At 41.3% G+C, this 6,778-nt stretch overlaps 1 pseudogene; it reads right to left on the bottom strand.

Annotated features, from left to right (window-relative positions):
* Positions 1-6,005: 6,005 nt before the first annotated feature.
* LOC116986035 lies at positions 6,006-6,114 on the bottom strand (annotated as a pseudogene).
* Between the last annotated feature and the right edge of the window lie 664 nt (positions 6,115-6,778).

The following is a 6,778-nucleotide window of genomic DNA, read 5'->3' as shown; positions in this document are numbered from 1 at the left end:
GTATGAAAATGGCCATAACTTTTTAAATACTTGAGATATGAAAGTGAATTAGGTGTCAAATTAAACTTATTTTTATGCTTTATCTGATGGGATAAATTACAGACTTGATTTTAAAAATCTCAAAATTTTGTAACATTGCTACTGTATGTAAAGGGCCTGTCTCACGAGCATGTGACTCCATGCGGCAAGCGTGACCTAACGTGGTCGCTTGAGCCGTACGGCCTCGTGGGGACGGTCCCACTTTGATCGCAGGAGCCGTATGGAGTTGTGCGGAACTGGTCCCGACATCGCGCGGGGCTCCGAAAAACTGACCGTGTTCAAAAGTTCCGCGCGGCAACGGCCTGCCGGCCCGCAGCCGCCTCGACGCCATACGCACCGCCTCGACACCATACATCACGCACGAACTTCCCGCGGACTTCGCTCGAACTTCATGTCACTCACTCGTCCTCCGCGCGGCCCCCCACTTCTAGTTTGGTCGCGCTTGCCGCATGCAGTCGCATGCTCGTGGGACAGACTCTTAAAGGTGCAGCTAAATTTCTTAAGGGATTGGACAGGCGAGATGCAGGAAAAATGTCCCCGATGTTGGGAGAGTCCAGAACCAGAGGTCACAGTGCAAGAATAAGAGGTCGGCATTTAGGACTGAGATGAAGAAAAACGTTTGCATCCAGAAAGTTGTGAACCTATGGAATTCTCTGCCACAAAAGGCAGTGGAGGCCAATTCACTGGATGTTTTCAAGAAAGAGTTAGATAGAGCTCTTATGACTAATGGAATCAAGGGATATGAGGAAAATGGAAGGAACGGGGTACCGATTTTGGATGATCAGCCATGATCATATTGAATTACGGTGCTGGTTCGAAGGGCCGAATGGTCTACTCCTGCACCCATTTTTTTATGTTTCTTTCTATAAATGTTATGATTCACAACAGTGAATATAAATTAAATACCTTCTTGGCTCCAAAGAACAGGCTGCCATGAGGTCATGAAAGTTGCTATATGAATTTAAACCTTCCCTTTATTTTATTTTCTACAACATTTGGAAATAATTTAATCAGAATTGCATTCCAGCTAAAAACAGACATGATGTTTGTGTTTTGCCTCAAAGGAACAAAAACTGTCCTTCAGTTTGTAAGGTCAAACGCTCGTCGTCTCTTGTGTGTTATCGAAAAGCAAACACATTTTTCAACATGAGATAAAGGATGGGACGGAAATCTAAATCCGTATACTCCTGTGGATGTACATAGGCCAATTAATCATTGTCATGATATTAGCAACAAGACCCAGCAATGTCTGAAAATAGACGGAACTGCCTCTTTCAGCTTCCACTTGCTCACTTCCCCATCTAGCTCTACTGGAATTCACCTGATAATCTCTAAATGCCAAAACTAGGCGGCACAGTGGCACAGCGGTAGAGTTGTTGCCTTTCAGTGCCGGGGACCAGGTTTGATCCTGACTATGAATGCTGTCTGTACGGAGTTTGTACGTTCTTTCCGTGACCTGTGTGAGTTTTCTCCGGGAGCTCCGATTTCCTCTCACACCCAAGACATACAGGTTTGTAGGCTAATTGACTTGGTATAAGTGTAAATTGTCCCTAGTGTGTAGGATAGTAGTATGGGGATTGATGGCCAGTGTGGATCTGGGCCTGTTTTCACACTGCATCTCTACACTAAACTAAACTATTCTCTGTCGTTGACTGCTCAAAGACTGGTCATGAATACTCCATTCCAAAATAAACTGACATTGCTGCAATCTTTATCACCACTGTATTTAATACGATCATTTATTCACTTTCCTTAAGTTAGACATCATGTGCATTTCACCCTCACCACATCACCAACATCAAATTCAGATATTTTTTAATGAATTCAATTCCTTCTCTATTTGTCTTTCATGTAAATGTTCTTCATTCTGGATGCTTTCACTAATTTTCCCATTGGCTGCAGCTGCTATTTAAATGTGTAAGAAGGAACTGCAGATGCTGGTTTACACCGAAGATAGACACATAATGCTGGAGCAACGCAGTGGGTCAGGCAGCATCTCTGGAGAGAAGGATCTGCATGACCCACTGAGTTACTCCCACATCTCCAGAGATGCTGCCTGGCCTGCTGAGTTATTCCAGCATTTTGTATCTTTAGTCAGAGGGTAGTTAATCTGTGGAACTCATTGCCACAGAGGGCTGTGGCAGCCAAGTCAGCGGATATTTTTAGGGCAGAGATAGACAAATTCTTGATTAGAACGGTTGTCAAGTGTTATGGGGAGAAGGCAGGAAAATGGAGGCCTTGATGGGCCAAATGGCCTAATTCTACCATCACTTGTGAACATGTGAACTTGTATCTGTCTTTGCTGCTATTTAAGCTTCCATTTAGGACACTTCAGATGATCGTGATTGATAACTTTCAGCAAAACCAGCTCTTGGATGCACAGAACAGCATCTCTCACTGATATCGTCAGTGGTTCACTCTGAGTGTGTCAGGAGGTTTGGAAAATCGCAGATTATCAGCTGAAAAGGAACAGCACTCTGTTGCTGGTCAAAGTGAGACCACTCTCCTCCAGGATCTTCGTAAGAAGAGAGTGTGATAATGAGCCACTGTTTTTGGAATCTGTATCCATGCTAACCCTTGACACCAAGGCCTCGGCATCCACACTATTGTGCAGTCTGCAGTCATTAAGGCCTCCATCACAAGGAGATGTCCCTACAACTGCTAGCTCAATTCATGCCAGTAGATAGATCACTTGCAGGAAACCCCAGGCACTGAATTCTGCAAACGTGCTATCAGCTTGGTTCAAATGATACCCTACTTCTATAATTAACTGACATTTTCATCATTCCTTGATCAGTGGTCCGTGTCAAATTCTCGTGCCGATGAGCGAGGTCATGGTGGAGGTTAATGGAGGAACAGCTGATGGGATGTACCAACAAAGCTGCAAAAAGTTGAATGACCTCAGAAGGTTTGTCAAGATTAGAATCGTGCTGTCCAACATTTATAACATTTACAGTAGTCTTAGTATGGAACCTTTTACCTTGGGTTAATCTTGTGGGTTTAGGTAAACCAGGCCCATATGTAATAAACAAAATCAGTTTGTTTTAGCCAATTTTACTCTTATCTGCCTGCATATAATCTATATTCCTCCATTTCCCGCATATCTATGTTTCTATGTTTCTATCCTTTCCTAAAGCCACCGCCCCTGCCCGTGTGTTCCAGGCAGCTATCATCATCTGTGTAAATAAAAACTTGCCCAGCACAACTCTGGTATTTGATATTGCCATCCTAGGATACACATTCTGACTATCTACCTTAACTATGCCTCTCATAATTTTACCTACCAGGTTTTTCTTCAACCTCCAGAACTCTAGATAAAATAATCCAAGTCTCTCCAAACTCTCCTTGGAGCTAATACCATAATCCAAACATCAGTATGGTAAATTAATAGTAAGATTAAACGAGAACTTACCAGTTTGAAGTTTGATCTGTATTTTATGAGGAGTAACGTTGAGGGAATACATGAAGAACCCGCCACTACGCACGTGTGTCATTCTTCAAAGCAGCGGAATGAATCACAGATACCTGTAATGACTTAAGCATAGTAAGATTAGAGAAAAGATACCAGTTGTGTTTATGATCAAGGGTGGGAGCGGAGGGCATGTATTCCCTCAACGTTACTCCTCATAAAATACAGATCAAACTTCGAACTGGTAAGTTCTCGTTTAATCTTACTATTTTACTTCGGAGTCACGTGAGTGACTACATGAAGATTTCAAAGCTCTGTGATTCAAGCCGTGGAACGAGTCCATCATCACGTCTGCCTTGGTTTTGGGGAGAATAGTGATAACATATTGAACATCAATATGATATATATAAATAACCATAAAGTTAATAATAATTGATAGCCCCTGTTTTTTGGGGTAAATTATGGTACAGAAACTTAACAATGTTTCTGAAAAATTCCAGTTTCCATTACTGGTTAGTTATAATCTTTAGAATGTTCTTTCCGATGGCCATCCTGCAGTCCTGAGGATTTTATCCATAGGAACCTCCAATTTAAATGCTGCCGACGTTGCTGCAGCCTGGTGGAGTGAGATTTTAACCCAGTTAGTGTTTACACCAACTTTTGTCAATACTATGTTAGCCATTTAGCTGGCCTGGCCTGTTATTCTTTAATGAGGCTGTCTGTCGTTGATGAGAAGTTCCTCTTCTGTGCCACTTATGGTCTGGGTTTGTTCCATGTATATTTGTAGATGTCTCACAACACAGTCAATCATCTGTAGGGTAGGCTCTAAAAAAATGTTATTTTAAGGCCTGCTGACCCCTGTCTGTTTAGTTCCCTAATTCCTGAATATAGAAGTGTAAGTTGCCAGGTGAACTGGTCAAGTTATCCAGCCTTAATTTGGTAGGGACTGAGTCCTTAGTGCCGTGACCTAAGCCATCAGCATGACAGTTTTGTAAAATGTCAAAAACTGTAATGACAGCGATGTGGCTGGAGCCCAGTTCTTTAACAACGTTAAGACGATGCTGATGTCCCATATTTGGGAATACCTGGTCTTTGGGGAATTCCCATAAAAGTGTCCCTCATAAGCTGTTGTTCCGTTCTCTTGGTGATAGGTAAGTAGATGGGCCACTTCTGGCACATTTGATGTCACTAATACTAAGCCCCTGTAGGTTTACAAAGCTTCCAAACAGGCTGGATGATGTATTATGGTTGCAACACATCTCCCATTAGTTTATGTATTTTAGACATTGTCTTTAGGTTGATTGTCTGTGGCCCGCTGTGATCATGTCCATTGCTCTGGCCGTCTGTTTTGGATGGTGCTGCATGGTTCTAATCTCATTCCCTAATACCACCTAGAACCATGGTTGGGTAGGTCAGTCGGGTACTATTAAAAACACCAGACGCAGAGTCTCGTAGTATTTCCCTTAGTACCCCCCCCCCCCCCTGATGAGGTTGCCAAATTGTGTTGGCCAGATTGTTACATGATGTAGATTCCCTTTCACCCATGTGGTTGATATGTGCTACCACAGTAGTGTTGTTAATTTATAATCTAATAACCTGTTTAATATATTCCAGAGCAACATGACTTTAGGCCATGAAAAAACACCCAACATTTCCAGGTAGTTATGCCCAGTGTTAGTAATAATGATGCTTGCTGTGTTTTCCATCTTCCTCCACAGCTGGAGATGGAATTGGTAACACACCGTCCTAGTGCATAGTATCCATATGTAGGACCATAGACTGGTTGCTGACAATGATAGGATTGGAGCAATGCCCAATGTTATCTTTCCACCATTTAGTTCCAATATGGCTTCTGTATGGCTTCATCATTCTATTGAAATGATCATCATTAATTTTAAGAGCTCATATTTTGGCCCTCTGTAAATCTTTATAATGTAAGGGTCTGAATTATGTGGCTGGAAACCATATGTTGCCAATATTCTTGCTACCAGTCTGATGGATGGTTTATCCTCATGTCAATGATTTTGCTGTATGCCTCTATTAAGGTTGTAACCTCTGTTGGCAAAGTTACTGACATGAGGAACTGAGTTAATGGTGAACCCCAAATAATCCCTTTAGTTTGAAGGCTTTAATTTTGATTTAATTGGATGGATAATGATCCTAGTTTCCAAATAATTGTTAAGTGGCTGTTACCATTTGTTCAGCCCGTCCTAAGTTTCCACACAGTTAGTATGTCATCCAAAGAAGCCATTACCATTGTGTGGCTGGTTGTCATATTTTGTAAATAACCTAGGTGCTAATGTAAACACATTAGGTAGTGCTCTATACTGCTAAAGCTGAGCCATCCAATTAGATAAAAATAACGTCCGTGGTCACCTGTTATGGGTACTGAAATTGCATGCATCCTTTGAATCAATGCTTGCTATTTTCGTTCTTAAAACGAATATACTTAACAATAGAAAAGGTTTCTGTTCTTAAAACGAATATATTGTTTTATTTATTTTTCACTTTTTAAAAAAAAATTTTTTTTTTAAAACTTCATCTTCTTTATTTATTTATTTATTTAATTTTATAATATATGGTCCCTAGATAAGGGACATATCAGACATTTAAACTGATAAGAACAGATATTATACTTGATCTTAGCCAAAAAGCCGAGATCTGATCTATGATTGATGCGTCAAGCGCCATATCCTATTTTGTTAGGAAGGGAATGCGTAGATAATAATTCTTCCCTTGCAATGCAGCTAAAACCCCATCTGTTGCTGATGTCCAGTGTCTGTATCCCATATGACATATTTGGTAATTGGTGATTATGTCTGGATACGAGTAGATCGGCATCTGGTGTTCCATATCATGTAGAAACATCAGCAAATACTATAGCCCAATATCCATTTGGTGTTCTCCTCCAAATTCCTCTCTCGATATATCAGCTGGACTAGAAGATTATGTGTTGTAAAATTCTATTGTGTATCCCCGGATACTGTTTAAGATATGAGTGTCAAAAAGTTATTTATTCGATGTCTTCTCGCACCAACCTCCTTGCTTCCTTCTGGTTTTACTGTTTTCTTCTGGATCCCCGAGGCCGTGTGTTGTAGGTGTACACATCTTCCAGCATAGGGGCGATACCTTTGAGGATGATGTTTGGACGTTTAGATGAGCTCCAGTTTGGCTTCATTGTCCAACTCCTTGACCTTCTAGACAGGTCACCCCCAAATAAAAAGATTTTGCTAGGAGGTTTCGGGTTTACACAGGCCCGCGTCAATCCCGGTTGGATGTAACCAGATGCATAAATTGATTAGTTTAGTACATTCAGGGATATACAATCCC

Source organism: Amblyraja radiata, chromosome 22, assembly GCF_010909765.2.
Source record: "Amblyraja radiata isolate CabotCenter1 chromosome 22, sAmbRad1.1.pri, whole genome shotgun sequence".
Taxonomy (NCBI): domain Eukaryota; kingdom Metazoa; phylum Chordata; class Chondrichthyes; order Rajiformes; family Rajidae; genus Amblyraja; species Amblyraja radiata.
This window is presented reverse-complemented; position numbering and strand designations above follow the sequence as displayed.